We start from the raw sequence: 21476 nt of genomic DNA, 5'->3' as shown, positions 1-21476 counted from the left end.
AATCAACTTGTGTTCGCGATTCCCGGTTTGAGGCTATCGTGTAACAAGTAAGTCAAGGGGGAATACAGGACCGTATCCCGTTCCTCGGTAGGGTCATTATTCCCGGAATTAGAGACCGAAATACCATTGGTACCGGAAAAAAAAGTGTAGAAAAAAGTGCGGCGGATTTGCTGGATTTTCACGGTGGTTATTACTGAGGATACCTGGATGCTACAGCTAAAAGGGCGGGCCCCTGGTTCGCTTCGTTCTCCTTGTGTAGAAAAATTTCTTTTTTGGAAGGTCAAAATGCCCGATTTTTGAAATTTTGCCCGTCTCTCCTGTCCAAACGCACGGGGATAGAAAGTTGTCCTTTACACCAGAGATAGAGTTTGAGGAGCTGAATTCAACGCACTCTTCGGCTTTATTGTCACTTCAAGCACTGAGGAATTATGGCGGCTAGAATGTCGGCAGAATAGTGGTTTAAACCCTTCCCATTTTTTTTTCGAAAATCAACTTGTGTTCGCGATTCCCGGTTTGAGGCTATCGTGTAACAAGTAAGTCAAGGGGGAATACAGGACCGTATCCCGTTCCTCGGTAGGGTCATTATTCCCGGAATTAGAGACCGAAATACCATTGGTACCGGAAAAAAAAGTGTAGAAAAAAGTGCGGCGGATTTGCTGGATTTTCACGGTGGTTATTACTGAGGATACCTGGATGCTACAGCTAAAAGGGCGGGCCCCTGGTTCGCTTCGTTCTCCTTGTGTAGAAAAATTTCTTTTTTGGAAGGTCAAAATGCCCGATTTTTGAAATTTTGCCCGTCTCTCCTGTCCAAACGCACGGGGATAGAAAGTTGTCCTTTACACCAGAGATAGAGTTTGAGGAGCTGAATTCAACGCACTCTTCGGCTTTATTGTCACTTCAAGCACTGAGGAATTATGGCTGCTAGATTGTCGGCAGAATAGTGGTTTTTTTCGAAAATCAACTTGTGTTCGCGATTCCCGGTTTGAGGCTATCGTGTAACAAGTAAGTCAAGGGGGAATACAGGACCGTATCCCGTTCCTCGGTAGGGTCATTATTCCCGGAATTAGAGACCGAAATACCATTGGTACCGGAAAAAAAAGTGTAGAAAAAAGTGCGGCGGATTTGCTGGATTTTCACGGTGGTTATTACTGAGGATACCTGGATGCTACAGCTAAAAGGGCGGGCCCCTGGTTCGCTTCGTTCTCCTTGTGTAGAAAAATTTCTTTTTTGGAAGGTCAAAATGCCCGATTTTTGAAATTTTGCCCGTCTCTCCTGTCCAAACGCACGGGGATAGAAAGTTGTCCTTTACACCAGAGATAGAGTTTGAGGAGCTGAATTCAACGCACTCTTCGGCTTTATTGTCACTTCAAGCACTGAGGAATTATGGCGGCTAGAATGTCGGCAGAATCGAAAATCAACTTGTGTTCGCGATTCCCGGTTTGAGGCTATCGTGTAACAAGTAAGTCAAGGGGGAATACAGGACCGTATCCCGTTCCTGGGTAGGGTCATTATTCCCGGAATTAGAGACCGAAATACCATTGGTACCGGAAAAAAAAGTGTAGAAAAAAGTGCGGCGGATTTGCTGGATTTTCACGGTGGTTATTACTGAGGATACCTGGATGCTACAGCTAAAAGGGCGGGCCCCTGGTTCGCTTCGTTCTCCTTGTGTAGAAAAATTTCTTTTTTGGAAGGTCAAAATGCCCGATTTTTGAAATTTTGCCCGTCTCTCCTGTCCAAACGCACGGGGATAGAAAGTTGTCCTTTACACCAGAGATAGAGTTTGAGGAGCTGAATTCAACGCACTCTTCGGCTTTATTGTCACTTCAAGCACTGAGGAATTATGGCGGCTAGAATGTCGGCAGAATAGTGGTTTAAACCCTTCCCATTTTTTTTTCGAAAATCAACTTGTGTTCGCGATTCCCGGTTTGAGGCTATCGTGTAACAAGTAAGTCAAGGGGGAATACAGGACCGTATCCCGTTCCTCGGTAGGGTCATTATTCCCGGAATTAGAGACCGAAATACCATTGGTACCGGAAAAAAAAGTGTAGAAAAAAGTGCGGCGGATTTGCTGGATTTTCACGGTGGTTATTACTGAGGATACCTGGATGCTACAGCTAAAAGGGCGGGCCCCTGGTTCGCTTCGTTCTCCTTGTGTAGAAAAATTTCTTTTTTGGAAGGTCAAAATGCCCAATTTTTGAAATTTTGCCCGTCTCTCCTGTCCAAACGCACGGGGATAGAAAGTTGTCCTTTACACCAGAGATAGAGTTTGAGGAGCTGAATTCAACGCACTCTTCGGCTTTATTGTCACTTCAAGCACTGAGGAATTATGGCGGCTAGAATGTCGGCAGAATAGTGGTTTAAACCCTTCCCATTTTTTTTTCGAAAATCAACTTGTGTTCGCGATTCCCGGTTTGAGGCTATCGTGTAACAAGTAAGTCAAGGGGGAATACAGGACCGTATCCCGTTCCTCGGTAGGGTCATTATTCCCGGAATTAGAGACCGAAATACCATTGGTACCGGAAAAAAAAGTGTAGAAAAAAGTGCGGCGGATTTGCTGGATTTTCACGGTGGTTATTACTGAGGATACCTGGATGCTACAGCTAAAAGGGCGGGCCCCTGGTTCGCTTCGTTCTCCTTGTGTAGAAAAATTTCTTTTTTGGAAGGTCAAAATGCCCGATTTTTGAAATTTTGCCCGTCTCTCCTGTCCAAACGCACGGGGATAGAAAGTTGTCCTTTACACCAGAGATAGAGTTTGAGGAGCTGAATTCAACGCACTCTTCGGCTTTATTGTCACTTCAAGCACTGAGGAATTATGGCGGCTAGAATGTCGGCAGAATAGTGGTTTAAACCCTTCCCATTTTTTTTTCGAAAATCAACTTGTGTTCGCGATTCCCGGTTTGAGGCTATCGTGTAACAAGTAAGTCAAGGGGGAATACAGGACCGTATCCCGTTCCTCGGTAGGGTCATTATTCCCGGAATTAGAGACCGAAATACCATTGGTACCGGAAAAAAAAGTGTAGAAAAAAGTGCGGCGGATTTGCTGGATTTTCACGGTGGTTATTACTGAGGATACCTGGATGCTACAGCTAAAAGGGCGGGCCCCTGGTTCGCTTCGTTCTCCTTGTGTAGAAAAATTTCTTTTTTGGAAGGTCAAAATGCCCGATTTTTGAAATTTTGCCCGTCTCTCCTGTCCAAACGCACGGGGATAGAAAGTTGTCCTTTACACCAGAGATAGAGTTTGAGGAGCTGAATTCAACGCACTCTTCGGCTTTATTGTCACTTCAAGCACTGAGGAATTATGGCGGCTAGAATGTCGGCAGAATAGTGGTTTATTTTCGAAAATCAACTTGTGTTCGCGATTCCCGGTTTGAGGCTATCGTGTAACAAGTAAGTCAAGGGGGAATACAGGACCGTATCCCGTTCCTCGGTAGGGTCATTATTCCCGGAATTAGAGACCGAAATACCATTGGTACCGGAAAAAAAAGTGTAGAAAAAAGTGCGGCGGATTTGCTTGATTTTCACGGTGGTTATTACTGAGGATACCTGGATGCTACAGCTAAAAGGGCGGGCCCCTGGTTCGCTTCGTTCTCCTTGTGTAGAAAAATTTCTTTTTTGGAAGGTCAAAATGCCCGATTTTTGAAATTTTGCCCGTCTCTCCTGTCCAAACGCACGGGGATAGAAAGTTGTCCTTTACACCAGAGATAGAGTTTGAGGAGCTGAATTCAACGCACTCTTCGGCTTTATTGTCACTTCAAGCACTGAGGAATTATGGCGGCTAGAATGTCGGCAGAATAGTGGTTTAAACCCTTCCCATTTTTTTTTCGAAAATCAACTTGTGTTCGCGATTCCCGGTTTGAGGCTATCGTGTAACAAGTAAGTCAAGGGGGAATACAGGACCGTATCCCGTTCCTCGGTAGGGTCATTATTCCCGGAATTAGAGACCGAAATACCATTGGTACCGGAAAAAAAAGTGTAGAAAAAAGTGCGGCGGATTTGCTGGATTTTCACGGTGGTTATTACTGAGGATACCTGGATGCTACAGCTAAAAGGGCGGGCCCCTGGTTCGCTTCGTTCTCCTTGTGTAGAAAAATTTCTTTTTTGGAAGGTCAAAATGCCCGATTTTTGAAATTTTGCCCGTCTCTCCTGTCCAAACGCACGGGGATAGAAAGTTGTCCTTTACACCAGAGATAGAGTTTGAGGAGCTGAATTCAACGCACTCTTCGGCTTTATTGTCACTTCAAGCACTGAGGAATTATGGCGGCTAGAATGTCGGCAGAATAGTGGTTTAAACCCTTCCCATTTTTTTTTCGAAAATCAACTTGTGTTCGCGATTCCCGGTTTGAGGCTATCGTGTAACAAGTAAGTCAAGGGGGAATACAGGACCGTATCCCGTTCCTCGGTAGGGTCATTATTCCCGGAATTAGAGACCGAAATACCATTGGTACCGGAAAAAAAAGTGTAGAAAAAAGTGCGGCGGATTTGCTGGATTTTCACGGTGGTTATTACTGAGGATACCTGGATGCTACAGCTAAAAGGGCGGGCCCCTGGTTCGCTTCGTTCTCCTTGTGTAGAAAAATTTCTTTTTTGGAAGGTCAAAATGCCCGATTTTTGAAATTTTGCCCGTCTCTCCTGTCCAAACGCACGGGGATAGAAAGTTGTCCTTTACACCAGAGATAGAGTTTGAGGAGCTGAATTCAACGCACTCTTCGGCTTTATTGTCACTTCAAGCACTGAGGAATTATGGCTGCTAGATTGTCGGCAGAATAGTGGTTTTTTTCGAAAATCAACTTGTGTTCGCGATTCCCGGTTTGAGGCTATCGTGTAACAAGTAAGTCAAGGGGGAATACAGGACCGTATCCCGTTCCTCGGTAGGGTCATTATTCCCGGAATTAGAGACCGAAATACCATTGGTACCGGAAAAAAAAGTGTAGAAAAAAGTGCGGCGGATTTGCTGGATTTTCACGGTGGTTATTACTGAGGATACCTGGATGCTACAGCTAAAAGGGCGGGCCCCTGGTTCGCTTCGTTCTCCTTGTGTAGAAAAATTTTTTTTTTGGAAGGTCAAAATGCCCGATTTTTGAAATTTTGCCCGTCTCTCCTGTCCAAACGCACGGGGATAGAAAGTTGTCCTTTACACCAGAGATAGAGTTTGAGGAGCTGAATTCAACGCACTCTTCGGCTTTATTGTCACTTCAAGCACTGAGGAATTATGGCGGCTAGAATGTCGGCAGAATCGAAAATCAACTTGTGTTCGCGATTCCCGGTTTGAGGCTATCGTGTAACAAGTAAGTCAAGGGGGAATACAGGACCGTATCCCGTTCCTGGGTAGGGTCATTATTCCCGGAATTAGAGACCGAAATACCATTGGTACCGGAAAAAAAAGTGTAGAAAAAAGTGCGGCGGATTTGCTGGATTTTCACGGTGGTTATTACTGAGGATACCTGGATGCTACAGCTAAAAGGGCGGGCCCCTGGTTCGCTTCGTTCTCCTTGTGTAGAAAAATTTCTTTTTTGGAAGGTCAAAATGCCCGATTTTTGAAATTTTGCCCGTCTCTCCTGTCCAAACGCACGGGGATAGAAAGTTGTCCTTTACACCAGAGATAGAGTTTGAGGAGCTGAATTCAACGCACTCTTCGGCTTTATTGTCACTTCAAGCACTGAGGAATTATGGCGGCTAGAATGTCGGCAGAATAGTGGTTTAAACCCTTCCCATTTTTTTTTCGAAAATCAACTTGTGTTCGCGATTCCCGGTTTGAGGCTATCGTGTAACAAGTAAGTCAAGGGGGAATACAGGACCGTATCCCGTTCCTCGGTAGGGTCATTATTCCCGGAATTAGAGACCGAAATACCATTGGTACCGGAAAAAAAGTGTAGAAAAAAGTGCGGCGGATTTGCTGGATTTTCACGGTGGTTATTACTGAGGATACCTGGATGCTACAGCTAAAAGGGCGGGCCCCTGGTTCGCTTCGTTCTCCTTGTGTAGAAAAATTTCTTTTTTGGAAGGTCAAAATGCCCGATTTTTGAAATTTTGCCCGTCTCTCCTGTCCAAACGCACGGGGATAGAAAGTTGTCCTTTACACCAGAGATAGAGTTTGAGGAGCTGAATTCAACGCACTCTTCGGCTTTATTGTCACTTCAAGCACTGAGGAATTATGGCGGCTAGAATGTCGGCAGAATAGTGGTTTAAACCCTTCCCATTTTTTTTTCGAAAATCAACTTGTGTTCGCGATTCCCGGTTTGAGGCTATCGTGTAACAAGTAAGTCAAGGGGGAATACAGGACCGTATCCCGTTCCTCGGTAGGGTCATTATTCCCGGAATTAGAGACCGAAATACCATTGGTACCGGAAAAAAAAGTGTAGAAAAAAGTGCGGCGGATTTGCTGGATTTTCACGGTGGTTATTACTGAGGATACCTGGATGCTACAGCTAAAAGGGCGGGCCCCTGGTTCGCTTCGTTCTCCTTGTGTAGAAAAATTTCTTTTTTGGAAGGTCAAAATGCCCGATTTTTGAAATTTTGCCCGTCTCTCCTGTCCAAACGCACGGGGATAGAAAGTTGTCCTTTACACCAGAGATAGAGTTTGAGGAGCTGAATTCAACGCACTCTTCGGCTTTATTGTCACTTCAAGCACTGAGGAATTATGGCGGCTAGAATGTCGGCAGAATAGTGGTTTAAACCCTTCCCATTTTTTTTTCGAAAATCAACTTGTGTTCGCGATTCCCGGTTTGAGGCTATCGTGTAACAAGTAAGTCAAGGGGGAATACAGGACCGTATCCCGTTCCTCGGTAGGGTCATTATTCCCGGAATTAGAGACCGAAATACCATTGGTACCGGAAAAAAAAGTGTAGAAAAAAGTGCGGCGGATTTGCTGGATTTTCACGGTGGTTATTACTGAGGATACCTGGATGCTACAGCTAAAAGGGCGGGCCCCTGGTTCGCTTCGTTCTCCTTGTGTAGAAAAATTTCTTTTTTGGAAGGTCAAAATGCCCGATTTTTGAAATTTTGCCCGTCTCTCCTGTCCAAACGCACGGGGATAGAAAGTTGTCCTTTACACCAGAGATAGAGTTTGAGGAGCTGAATTCAACGCACTCTTCGGCTTTATTGTCACTTCAAGCACTGAGGAATTATGGCGGCTAGAATGTCGGCAGAATAGTGGTTTATTTTCGAAAATCAACTTGTGTTCGCGATTCCCGGTTTGAGGCTATCGTGTAACAAGTAAGTCAAGGGGGAATACAGGACCGTATCCCGTTCCTCGGTAGGGTCATTATTCCCGGAATTAGAGACCGAAATACCATTGGTACCGGAAAAAAAAGTGTAGAAAAAAGTGCGGCGGATTTGCTGGATTTTCACGGTGGTTATTACTGAGGATACCTGGATGCTACAGCTAAAAGGGCGGGCCCCTGGTTCGCTTCGTTCTCCTTGTGTAGAAAAATTTCTTTTTTGGAAGGTCAAAATGCCCGATTTTTGAAATTTTGCCCGTCTCTCCTGTCCAAACGCACGGGGATAGAAAGTTGTCCTTTACACCAGAGATAGAGTTTGAGGAGCTGAATTCAACGCACTCTTCGGCTTTATTGTCACTTCAAGCACTGAGGAATTATGGCGGCTAGAATGTCGGCAGAATAGTGGTTTAAACCCTTCCCATTTTTTTTTCGAAAATCAACTTGTGTTCGCGATTCCCGGTTTGAGGCTATCGTGTAACAAGTAAGTCAAGGGGGAATACAGGACCGTATCCCGTTCCTCGGTAGGGTCATTATTCCCGGAATTAGAGACCGAAATACCATTGGTACCGGAAAAAAAAGTGTAGAAAAAAGTGCGGCGGATTTGCTGGATTTTCACGGTGGTTATTACTGAGGATACCTGGATGCTACAGCTAAAAGGGCGGGCCCCTGGTTCGCTTCGTTCTCCTTGTGTAGAAAAATTTCTTTTTTGGAAGGTCAAAATGCCCGATTTTTGAAATTTTGCCCGTCTCTCCTGTCCAAACGCACGGGGATAGAAAGTTGTCCTTTACACCAGAGATAGAGTTTGAGGAGCTGAATTCAACGCACTCTTCGGCTTTATTGTCACTTCAAGCACTGAGGAATTATGGCGGCTGGAATGTCGGCAGAATAGTGGTTAAACCCTTCCCATTTTTTTTTCGAAAATCAACTTGTGTTCGCGATTCCCGGTTTGAGGCTATCGTGTAACAAGTAAGTCAAGGGGGAATACAGGACCGTATCCCGTTCCTCGGTAGGGTCATTATTCCCGGAATTAGAGACCGAAATACCATTGGTACCGGAAAAAAAAGTGTAGAAAAAAGTGCGGCGGATTTGCTGGATTTTCACGGTGGTTATTACTGAGGATACCTGGATGCTACAGCTAAAAGGGCGGGCCCCTGGTTCGCTTCGTTCTCCTTGTGTAGAAAAATTTCTTTTTTGGAAGGTCAAAATGCCCGATTTTTTAAATTTTGCCCGTCTCTCCTGTCCAAACGCACGGGGATAGAAAGTTGTCCTTTACACCAGAGATAGAGTTTGAGGAGCTGAATTCAACGCACTCTTCGGCTTTATTGTCACTTCAAGCACTGAGGAATTATGGCGGCTAGAATGTCGGCAGAATAGTGGTTTAAACCCTTCCCATTTTTTTTTCGAAAATCAACTTGTGTTCGCGATTCCCGGTTTGAGGCTATCGTGTAACAAGTAAGTCAAGGGGGAATACAGGACCGTATCCCGTTCCTCGGTAGGGTCATTATTCCCGGAATTAGAGACCGAAATACCATTGGTACCGGAAAAAAAAGTGTAGAAAAAAGTGCGGCGGATTTGCTGGATTTTCACGGTGGTTATTACTGAGGATACCTGGATGCTACAGCTAAAAGGGCGGGCCCCTGGTTCGCTTCGTTCTCCTTGTGTAGAAAAATTTCTTTTTTGGAAGGTCAAAATGCCCGATTTTTGAAATTTTGCCGGTCTCTCCTGTCCAAACGCACGGGAATAGAAAGTTGTCCTTTACACCAGAGATAGAGTTTGAGGAGCTGAATTCAACGCACTCTTCGGCTTTATTGTCACTTCAAGCACTGAGGAATTATGGCGGCTAGAATGTCGGCAGAATAGTGGTTTAAACCCTTCCCATTTTTTTTTCGAAAATCAACTTGTGTTCGCGATTCCCGGTTTGAGGCTATCGTGTAACAAGTAAGTCAAGGGGGAATACAGGACCGTATCCCGTTCCTCGGTAGGGTCATTATTCCCGGAATTAGAGACCGAAATACCATTGGTACCGGAAAAAAAAGTGTAGAAAAAAGTGCGGCGGATTTGCTGGATTTTCACGGTGGTTATTACTGAGGATACCTGGATGCTACAGCTAAAAGGGCGGGCCCCTGGTTCGCTTCGTTCTCCTTGTGTAGAAAAATTTCTTTTTTGGAAGGTCAAAATGCCCGATTTTTGAAATTTTGCCCGTCTCTCCTGTCCAAACGCACGGGGATAGAAAGTTGTCCTTTACACCAGAGATAGAGTTTGAGGAGCTGAATTCAACGCACTCTTCGGCTTTATTGTCACTTCAAGCACTGAGGAATTATGGCGGCTGGAATGTCGGCAGAATAGTGGTTAAACCCTTGCCATTTTTTTTTCGAAAATCAACTTGTGTTCGCGATTCCCGGTTTGAGGCTATCGTGTAACAAGTAAGTCAAGGGGGAATACAGGACCGTATCCCGTTCCTCGGTAGGGTCATTATTCCCGGAATTAGAGACCGAAATACCATTGGTACCGGAAAAAAAAAGTGTAGAAAAAAGTGCGGCGGATTTGCTGGATTTTCACGGTGGTTATTACTGAGGATACCTGGATGCTACAGCTAAAAGGGCGGGCCCCTGGTTCGCTTCGTTCTCCTTGTGTAGAAAAATTTCTTTTTTGGAAGGTCAAAATGCCCGATTTTTGAAATTTTGCCCGTCTCTCCTGTCCAAACGCACGGGGATAGAAAGTTGTCCTTTACACCAGAGATAGAGTTTGAGGAGCTGAATTCAACGCACTCTTCGGCTTTATTGTCACTTCAAGCACTGAGGAATTATGGCGGCTAGAATGTCGGCAGAATCGAAAATCAACTTGTGTTCGCGATTCCCGGTTTGAGGCTATCGTGTAACAAGTAAGTCAAGGGGGAATACAGGACCGTATCCCGTTCCTCGGTAGGGTCATTATTCCCGGAATTAGAGACCGAAATACCATTGGTACCGGAAAAAAAAAGTGTAGAAAAAAGTGCGGCGGATTTGCTGGATTTTCACGGTGGTTATTACTGAGGATACCTGGATGCTACAGCTAAAAGGGCGGGCCCCTGGTTCGCTTCGTTCTCCTTGTGTAGAAAAATTTCTTTTTTGGAAGGTCAAAATGCCCGATTTTTGAAATTTTGCCCGTCTCTCCTGTCCAAACGCACGGGGATAGAAAGTTGTCCTTTACACCAGAGATAGAGTTTGAGGAGCTGAATTCAACGCACTCTTCGGCTTTATTGTCACTTCAAGCACTGAGGAATTATGGCGGCTAGAATGTCGGCAGAATAGTGGTTTAAACCCTTCCCATTTTTTTTTCGAAAATCAACTTGTGTTCGCGATTCCCGGTTTGAGGCTATCGTGTAACAAGTAAGTCAAGGGGGAATACAGGACCGTATCCCGTTCCTCGGTAGGGTCATTATTCCCGGAATTAGAGACCGAAATACCATTGGTACCGGAAAAAAAAGTGTAGAAAAAAGTGCGGCGGATTTGCTGGATTTTCACGGTGGTTATTACTGAGGATACCTGGATGCTACAGCTAAAAGGGCGGGCCCCTGGTTCGCTTCGTTCTCCTTGTGTAGAAAAATTTCTTTTTTGGAAGGTCAAAATGCCCGATTTTTGAAATTTTGCCCGTCTCTCCTGTCCAAACGCACGGGGATAGAAAGTTGTCCTTTACACCAGAGATAGAGTTTGAGGAGCTGAATTCAACGCACTCTTCGGCTTTATTGTCACTTCAAGCACTGAGGAATTATGGCGGCTAGAATGTCGGCAGAATAGTGGTTTAAACCCTTCCCATTTTTTTTTCGAAAATCAACTTGTGTTCGCGATTCCCGGTTTGAGGCTATCGTGTAACAAGTAAGTCAAGGGGGAATACAGGACCGTATCCCGTTCCTCGGTAGGGTCATTATTCCCGGAATTAGAGACCGAAATACCATTGGTACCGGAAAAAAAAGTGTAGAAAAAAGTGCGGCGGATTTGCTGGATTTTCACGGTGGTTATTACTGAGGATACCTGGATGCTACAGCTAAAAGGGCGGGCCCCTGGTTCGCTTCGTTCTCCTTGTGTAGAAAAATTTCTTTTTTGGAAGGTCAAAATGCCCGATTTTTGAAATTTTGCCCGTCTCTCCTGTCCAAACGCACGGGGATAGAAAGTTGTCCTTTACACCAGAGATAGAGTTTGAGGAGCTGAATTCAACGCACTCTTCGGCTTTATTGTCACTTCAAGCACTGAGGAATTATGGCGGCTAGAATGTCGGCAGAATAGTGGTTTAAACCCTTCCCATTTTTTTTTCGAAAATCAACTTGTGTTCGCGATTCCCGGTTTGAGGCTATCGTGTAACAAGTAAGTCAAGGGGGAATACAGGACCGTATCCCGTTCCTCGGTAGGGTCATTATTCCCGGAATTAGAGACCGAAATACCATTGGTACCGGAAAAAAAAGTGTAGAAAAAAGTGCGGCGGATTTGCTGGATTTTCACGGTGGTTATTACTGAGGATACCTGGATGCTACAGCTAAAAGGGCGGGCCCCTGGTTCGCTTCGTTCTCCTTGTGTAGAAAAATTTCTTTTTTGGAAGGTCAAAATGCACGATTTTTGAAATTTTGCCCGTCTCTCCTGTCCAAACGCACGGGGATAGAAAGTTGTCCTTTACACCAGAGATAGAGTTTGAGGAGCTGAATTCAACGCACTCTTCGGCTTTATTGTCACTTCAAGCACTGAGGAATTATGGCGGCTAGAATGTCGGCAGAATCGAAAATCAACTTGTGTTCGCGATTCCCGGTTTGAGGCTATCGTGTAACAAGTAAGTCAAGGGGGAATACAGGACCGTATCCCGTTCCTCGGTAGGGTCATTATTCCCGGAATTAGAGACCGAAATACCATTGGTACCGGAAAAAAAAGTGTAGAAAAAAGTGCGGCGGATTTGCTGGATTTTCACGGTGGTTATTACTGAGGATACCTGGATGCTACAGCTAAAAGGGCGGGCCCCTGGTTCGCTTCGTTCTCCTTGTGTAGAAAAATTTCTTTTTTGGAAGGTCAAAATGCCCGATTTTTGAAATTTTGCCCGTCTCTCCTGTCCAAACGCACGGGGATAGAAAGTTGTCCTTTACACCAGAGATAGAGTTTGAGGAGCTGAATTCAACGCACTCTTCGGCTTTATTGTCACTTCAAGCACTGAGGAATTATGGCGGCTAGAATGTCGGCAGAATAGTGGTTTAAACCCTTCCCATTTTTTTTTCGAAAATCAACTTGTGTTCGCGATTCCCGGTTTGAGGCTATCGTGTAACAAGTAAGTCAAGGGGGAATACAGGACCGTATCCCGTTCCTCGGTAGGGTCATTATTCCCGGAATTAGAGACCGAAATACCATTGGTACCGGAAAAAAAAGTGTAGAAAAAAGTGCGGCGGATTTGCTGGATTTTCACGGTGGTTATTACTGAGGATACCTGGATGCTACAGCTAAAAGGGCGGGCCCCTGGTTCGCTTCGTTCTCCTTGTGTAGAAAAATTTCTTTTTTGGAAGGTCAAAATGCCCGATTTTTGAAATTTTGCCCGTCTCTCCTGTCCAAACGCACGGGGATAGAAAGTTGTCCTTTACACCAGAGATAGAGTTTGAGGAGCTGAATTCAACGCACTCTTCGGCTTTATTGTCACTTCAAGCACTGAGGAATTATGGCGGCTAGAATGTCGGCAGAATAGTGGTTCCTTCCCATTTTTTTTTCGAAAATCAACTTGTGTTCGCGATTCCCGGTTTGAGGCTATCGTGTAACAAGTAAGTCAAGGGGGAATACAGGACCGTATCCCGTTCCTCGGTAGGGTCATTATTCCCGGAATTAGAGACCGAAATACCATTGGTACCGGAAAAAAAAGTGTAGAAAAAAGTGCGGCGGATTTGCTGGATTTTCACGGTGGTTATTACTGAGGATACCTGGATGCTACAGCTAAAAGGGCGGGCCCCTGGTTCGCTTCGTTCTCCTTGTGTAGAAAAATTTCTTTTTTGGAAGGTCAAAATGCCCGATTTTTGAAATTTTGCCCGTCTCTCCTGTCCAAACGCACGGGGATAGAAAGTTGTCCTTTACACCAGAGATAGAGTTTGAGGAGCTGAATTCAACGCACTCTTCGGCTTTATTGTCACTTCAAGCACTGAGGAATTATGGCTCCTAGAATGTCGGCAGAATAGTGGTTTAAACCCTTCCCATTTTTTTTTCGAAAATCAACTTGTGTTCGCGATTCCCGGTTTGAGGCTATCGTGTAACAAGTAAGTCAAGGGGGAATACAGGACCGTATCCCGTTCCTCGGTAGGGTCATTATTCCCGGAATTAGAGACCGAAATACCATTGGTACCGGAAAAAAAAGTGTAGAAAAAAGTGCGGCGGATTTGCTGGATTTTCACGGTGGTTATTACTGAGGATACCTGGATGCTACAGCTAAAAGGGCGGGCCCCTGGTTCGCTTCGTTCTCCTTGTGTAGAAAAATTTCTTTTTTGGAAGGTCAAAATGCCCGATTTTTGAAATTTTGCCGGTCTCTCCTGTCCAAACGCACGGGGATAGAAAGTTGTCCTTTACACCAGAGATAGAGTTTGAGGAGCTGAATTCAACGCACTCTTCGGCTTTATTGTCACTTCAAGCACTGAGGAATTATGGCGGCTAGAATGTCGGCAGAATAGTGGTTTAAACCTTCCCATTTTTTTTTCGAAAATCAACTTGTGTTCGCGATTCCCGGTTTGAGGCTATCGTGTAACAAGTAAGTCAAGGGGGAATACAGGACCGTATCCCGTTCCTCGGTAGGGTCATTATTCCCGGAATTAGAGACCGAAATACCATTGGTACCGGAAAAAAAAGTGTAGAAAAAAGTGCGGCGGATTTGCTGGATTTTCACGGTGGTTATTACTGAGGATACCTGGATGCTACAGCTAAAAGGGCGGGCCCCTGGTTCGCTTCGTTCTCCTTGTGTAGAAAAATTTCTTTTTTGGAAGGTCAAAATGCCCGATTTTTGAAATTTTGCCCGTCTCTCCTGTCCAAACGCACGGGGATAGAAAGTTGTCCTTTACACCAGAGATAGAGTTTGAGGAGCTGAATTCAACGCACTCTTCGGCTTTATTGTCACTTCAAGCACTGAGGAATTATGGCGGCTAGAATGTCGGCAGAATAGTGGTTTAAACCCTTCCCATTTTTTTTTCGAAAATCAACTTGTGTTCGCGATTCCCGGTTTGAGGCTATCGTGTAACAAGTAAGTCAAGGGGGAATACAGGACCGTATCCCGTTCCTCGGTAGGGTCATTATTCCCGGAATTAGAGACCGAAATACCATTGGTACCGGAAAAAAAAGTGTAGAAAAAAGTGCGGCGGATTTGCTGGATTTTCACGGTGGTTATTACTGAGGATACCTGGATGCTACAGCTAAAAGGGCGGGCCCCTGGTTCGCTTCGTTCTCCTTGTGTAGAAAAATTTCTTTTTTGGAAGGTCAAAATGCCCGATTTTTGAAATTTTGCCCGTCTCTCCTGTCCAAACGCACGGGGATAGAAAGTTGTCCTTTACACCAGAGATAGAGTTTGAGGAGCTGAATTCAACGCACTCTTCGGCTTTATTGTCACTTCAAGCACTGAGGAATTATGGCGGCTAGAATGTCGGCAGAATAGTGGTTTAAACCCTTCCCATTTTTTTTTCGAAAATCAACTTGTGTTCGCGATTCCCGGTTTGAGGCTATCGTGTAACAAGTAAGTCAAGGGGGAATACAGGACCGTATCCCGTTCCTCGGTAGGGTCATTATTCCCGGAATTAGAGACCGAAATACCATTGGTACCGGAAAAAAAAGTGTAGAAAAAAGTGCGGCGGATTTGCTGGATTTTCACGGTGGTTATTACTGAGGATACCTGGATGCTACAGCTAAAAGGGCGGGCCCCTGGTTCGCTTCGTTCTCCTTGTGTAGAAAAATTTCTTTTTTGGAAGGTCAAAATGCCCGATTTTTGAAATTTTGCCCGTCTCTCCTGTCCAAACGCACGGGGATAGAAAGTTGTCCTTTACACCAGAGATAGAGTTTGAGGAGCTGAATTCAACGCACTCTTCGGCTTTATTGTCACTTCAAGCACTGAGGAATTATGGCGGCTAGAATGTCGGCAGAATAGTGGTTTAAACCCTTCCCATTTTTTTTTCGAAAATCAACTTGTGTTCGCGATTCCCGGTTTGAGGCTATCGTGTAACAAGTAAGTCAAGGGGGAATACAGGACCGTATCCCGTTCCTCGGTAGGGTCATTATTCCCGGAATTAGAGACCGAAATACCATTGGTACCGGAAAAAAAAGTGTAGAAAAAAGTGCGGCGGATTTGCTGGATTTTCACGGTGGTTATTACTGAGGATACCTGGATGCTACAGCTAAAAGGGCGGGCCCCTGGTTCGCTTCGTTCTCCTTGTGTAGAAAAATTTCTTTTTTGGAAGGTCAAAATGCCCGATTTTTGAAATTTTGCCCGTCTCTCCTGTCCAAACGCACGGGGATAGAAAGTTGTCCTTTACACCAGAGATAGAGTTTGAGGAGCTGAATTCAACGCACTCTTCGGCTTTATTGTCACTTCAAGCACTGAGGAATTATGGCGGCTAGAATGTCGGCAGAATAGTGGTTTAAACCCTTCCCATTTTTTTTTCGAAAATCAACTTGTGTTCGCGATTCCCGGTTTGAGGCTATCGTGTAACAAGTAAGTCAAGGGGGAATACAGGACCGTATCCCGTTCCTCGGTAGGGTCATTATTCCCGGAATTAGAGACCGAAATACCATTGGTACCGGAAAAAAAAGTGTAGAAAAAAGTGCGGCGGATTTGCTGGATTTTCACGGTGGTTATTACTGAGGATACCTGGATGCTACAGCTAAAAGGGCGGGCCCCTGGTTCGCTTCGTTCTCCTTGTGTAGAAAAATTTCTTTTTTGGAAGGTCAAAATGCCCGATTTTTGAAATTTTGCCCGTCTCTCCTGTCCAAACGCACGGGGATAGAAAGTTGTCCTTTACACCAGAGATAGAGTTTGAGGAGCTGAATTCAACGCACTCTTCGGCTTTATTGTCACTTCAAGCACTGAGGAATTATGGCGGCTAGAATGTCGGCAGAATAGTGGTTTTTTTTTTCGAAAATCAACTTGTGTTCGCGATTCCCGGTTTGAGGCTATCGTGTAACAAGTAAGTCAAGGGGGAATACAGGACCGTATCCCGTTCCTCGGTAGGGTCATTATTCCCGGAATTAGAGACCGAAATACCATTGGTACCGGAAAAAAAAGTGTAGAAAAAAGTGCGGCGGATTTGCTGGATTTTCACGGTGGTTATTACTGAGGATACCTGGATGCTACAGCTAAAAGGGCGGGCCCCTGGTTCGCTTCGTTCTCCTTGTGTAGAAAAATTTCTTTTTTGGAAGGTCAAAATGCCCGATTTTTGAAATTTTGCCCGTCTCTCCTGTCCAAACGCACGGGGATAGAAAGTTGTCCTTTACACCAGAGATAGAGTTTGAGGAGCTGAATTCAACGCACTCTTCGGCTTTATTGTCACTTCAAGCACTGAGGAATTATGGCGGCTAGAATGTCGGCAGAATAGTGGTTTAAACCCTTCCCATTTTTTTTTCGAAAATCAACTTGTGTTCGCGATTCCCGGTTTGAGGCTATCGTGTAACAAGTAAGTCAAGGGGGAATACAGGACCGTATCCCGTTCCTCGGTAGGGTCATTATTCCCGGAATTAGAGACCGAAATACCATTGGTACCGGAAAAAAAAGTGTAGAAAAAAGTGCGGCGGATTTGCTGGATTTTCACGGTGGTTATTACTGAGGATACCTGGATGCTACAGCTAAAAGGGCGGGCCCCTGGTTCGCTTCGTTCTCCTTGTGTAGAAAAATTTCTTTTTTGGAAGGTCAAAATGCCCGATTTTTGAAATTTTGCCCGTCTCTCCTGTCCAAACGCACGGTGATAGAAAGTTGTCCTTTACACCAGAGATAGAGTTTGAGGAGCTGAATTCAACGCACTCTTCGGCTTTATTGTCACTTCAAGCACTGAGGAATTATGGCGGCTAGAATGTCGGCAGAATAGTGGTTTAAACCCTTCCCATTTTTTTTTCGAAAATCAACTTGTGTTCGCGATTCCCGGTTTGAGGCTATCGTGTAACAAGTAAGTCAAGGGGGAATACAGGACCGTATCCCGTTCCTCGGTAGGGTCATTATTCCCGGAATTAGAGACCGAAATACCATTGGTACCGGAAAAAAAAGTGTAGAAAAAAGTGCGGCGGATTTGCTGGATTTTCACGGTGGTTATTACTGAGGATACCTGGATGCTACAGCTAAAAGGGCGGGCCCCTGGTTCGCTTCGTTCTCCTTGTGTAGAAAAATTTCTTTTTTGGAAGGTCAAAATGCCCGATTTTTGAAATTTTGCCCGTCTCTCCTGTCCAAACGCACGGGGATAGAAAGTTGTCCTTTACACCAGAGATAGAGTTTGAGGAGCTGAATTCAACGCACTCTTCGGCTTTATTGTCACTTCAAGCACTGAGGAATTATGGCGGCTAGAATGTCGGCAGAATAGTGGTTTAAACCCTTCCCATTTTTTTTTCGAAAATCAACTTGTGTTCGCGATTCCCGGTTTGAGGCTATCGTGTAACAAGTAAGTCAAGGGGGAATACAGGACCGTATCCCGTTCCTCGGTAGGGTCATTATTCCCGGAATTAGAGACCGAAATACCATTGGTACCGGAAAAAAAAGTGTAGAAAAAAGTGCGGCGGATTTGCTGGATTTTCACGGTGGTTATTACTGAGGATACCTGGATGCTACAGCTAAAAGGGCGGGCCCCTGGTTCGCTTCGTTCTCCTTGTGTAGAAAAATTTCTTTTTTGGAAGGTCAAAATGCCCGATTTTTGAAATTTTGCCCGTCTCTCCTGTCCAAACGCACGGGGATAGAAAGTTGTCCTTTACACCAGAGATAGAGTTTGAGGAGCTGAATTCAACGCACTCTTCGGCTTTATTGTCACTTCAAGCACTGAGGAATTATGGCGGCTAGAATGTCGGCAGAATAGTGGTTTAAACCCTTCCCATTTTTTTTTCGAAAATCAACTTGTGTTCGCGATTCCCGGTTTGAGGCTATCGTGTAACAAGTAAGTCAAGGGGGAATACAGGACCGTATCCCGTTCCTCGGTAGGGTCATTATTCCCGGAATTAGAGACCGAAATACCATTGGTACCGGAAAAAAAAGTGTAGAAAAAAGTGCGGCGGATTTGCTGGATTTTCACGGTGGTTATTACTGAGGATACCTGGATGCTACAGCTAAAAGGGCGGGCCCCTGGTTCGCTTCGTTCTCCTTGTGTAGAAAAATTTCTTTTTTGGAAGGTCAAAATGCCCGATTTTTGAAATTTTGCCCGTCTCTCCTGTCCAAACGCACGGTGATAGAAAGTTGTCCTTTACACCAGAGATAGAGTTTGAGGAGCTGAATTCAACGCACTCTTCGGCTTTATTGTCACTTCAAGCACTGAGGAATTATGGCGGCTAGAATGTCGGCAGAATAGTGGTTTAAACCCTTCCCATTTTTTTTTCGAAAATCAACTTGTGTTCGCGATTCCCGGTTTGAGGCTATCGTGTAACAAGTAAGTCAAGGGGGAATACAGGACCGTATCCCGTTCCTCGGTAGGGTCATTATTCCCGGAATTAGAGACCGAAATACCATTGGTACCGGAAAAAAAAGTGTAGAAAAAAGTGCGGCGGATTTGCTGGATTTTCACGGTGGTTATTACTGAGGATACCTGGATGCTACAGCTAAAAGGGCGGGCCCCTGGTTCGCTTCGTTCTCCTTGTGTAGAAAAATTTCTTTTTTGGAAGGTCAAAATGCCCGATTTTTGAAATTTTGCCCGTCTCTCCTGTCCAAACGCACGGGGATAGAAAGTTGTCCTTTACACCAGAGATAGAGTTTGAGGAGCTGAATTCAACGCACTCTTCGGCTTTATTGTCACTTCAAGCACTGAGGAATTATGGCGGCTAGAATGTCGGCAGAATAGTGGTTTAAACCCTTCCCATTTTTTTTTCGAAAATCAACTTGTGTTCGCGATTCCCGGTTTGAGGCTATCGTGTAACAAGTAAGTCAAGGGGGAATACAGGACCGTATCCCGTTCCTCGGTAGGGTCATTATTCCCGGAATTAGAGACCGAAATACCATTGGTACCGGAAAAAAAAGTGTAGAAAAAAGTGCGGCGGATTTGCTGGATTTTCACGGTGGTTATTACTGAGGATACCTGGATGCTACAGCTAAAAGGGCGGGCCCCTGGTTCGCTTCGTTCTCCTTGTGTAGAAAAATTTCTTTTTTGGAAGGTCAAAATGCCCGATTTTTGAAATTTTGCCCGTCTCTCCTGTCCAAACGCACGGGGATAGAAAGTTGTCCTTTACACCAGAGATAGAGTTTGAGGAGCTGAATTCAACGCACTCTTCGGCTTTATTGTCACTTCAAGCACTGAGGAATTATGGCGGCTAGAATGTCGGCAGAATAGTGGTTTAAACCCTTCCCATTTTTTTTTTCGAAAATCAACTTGTGTTCGCGATTCCCGGTTTGAGGCTATCGTGTAACAAGTAAGTCGAGGGGGAATACAGGACCGTATCCCGTTCCTCGGTAGGGTCATTATTCCCGGAATTAGAGACCGAAATACCATTGGTACCGGAAAAAAAAGTGTAGAAAAAAGTGCGGCGGATTTGCTGGATTTTCACGGTGGTTATTACTGAGGATACCTGGATGCTACAGCTAAAAGGGCGGGCCCCTGGTTCGCTTCGTTCTCCTTGTGTAGAAAAATTTCTTTTTTGGAAGGTCAAAATGCCCGATTTTTGAAATTTTGCCCGTCTCTCCTGTCCAAACGCACGGGGATAGAAAGTTGTCCTGTACACCAGAGATAGAGTTTGAGGAGCTGAATTCAACGCACTCTTCGGCTTTATTGTCACTTCAAGCACTGAGGAATTATGGCGGCTAGAATGTCGGCAGAATAGTGGTTTAAACCCTTCCCATTTTTTTTTCGAAAATCAACTTGTGTTCGCGATTCCCGGTTTGAGGCTATCGTGTAACAAGTAAGTCAAGGGGGAATACAGGACCGTATCCCGTTCCTCGGTAGGGTCATTATTCCCGGAATTAGAGACCGAAATACCATTGGTACCGGAAAAAAAAGTGTAGAAAAAAGTGCGGCGGATTTGCTGGATTTTCACGGTGGTTATTACTGAGGATACCTGGATGCTACAGCTAAAAGGGCGGGCCCCTGGTTCGCTTCGTTCTCCTTGTGTAGAAAAATTTCTTTTTTGGAAGGTCAAAATGCCCGATTTTTGAAATTTTGCCCGTCTCTCCTGTCCAAACGCACGGGGATAGAAAGTTGTCCTTTACACCAGAGATAGAGTTTGAGGAGCTGAATTCAACGCACTCTTCGGCTTTATTGTCACTTCAAGCACTGAGGAATTATGGCGGCTAGAATGTCGGCAGAATAGTGGTTTAAACCCTTCCCATTTTTTTTTTCGAAAATCAACTTGTGTTCACGATTCCCGGTTTGAGGCTATCGTGTAACAAGTAAGTCAAGGGGGAATACAGGACCGTATCCCGTTCCTCGGTAGGGTCATTATTCCCGGAATTAGAGACCGAAATACCATTGGTACCGGAAAAAAAAGTGTAGAAAAAAGTGCGGCGGATTTGCTGGATTTTCACGGTGGTTATTACTGAGGATACCTGGATGCTACAGCTAAAAGGGCGGGCCCCTGGTTCGCTTCGTTCTCCTTGTGTAGAAAAATTTCTTTTTTGGAAGGTCAAAATGCCCGATTTTTGAAATTTTGCCCGTCTCTCCTGTCCAAACGCACGGGGATAGAAAGTTGTCCTTTACACCAGAGATAGAGTTTGAGGAGCTGAATTCAACGCACTCTTCGGCTTTATTGTCACTTCAAGCACTGAGGAATTATGGCGGCTAGAATGTCGGCAGAATAGTGGTTTTTTTTTTCGAAAATCAACTTGTGTTCGCGATTCCCGGTTTGAGGCTATCGTGTAACAAGTAAGTCAAGGGGGAATACAGGACCGTATCCCGTTCCTCGGTAGGGTCATTATTCCCGGAATTAGAGACCGAAATACCATTGGTACCGGAAAAAAAAGTGTAGAAAAAAGTGCGGCGGATTTGCTGGATTTTCACGGTGGTTATTACTGAGGATACCTGGATGCTACAGCTAAAAGGGCGGGCCCCTGGTTCGCTTCGTTCTCCTTGTGTAGAAAAATTTCTTTTTTGGAAGGTCAAAATGCCCGATTTTTGAAATTTTG

Source organism: Periplaneta americana, chromosome 15 (genome assembly GCF_040183065.1).
Source record: "Periplaneta americana isolate PAMFEO1 chromosome 15, P.americana_PAMFEO1_priV1, whole genome shotgun sequence".
Taxonomy (NCBI): Eukaryota; Metazoa; Arthropoda; class Insecta; order Blattodea; family Blattidae; genus Periplaneta; species Periplaneta americana.
The sequence above is the reverse complement of the archived record's forward strand: the minus strand, read 5'-3'. Positions refer to the sequence as shown.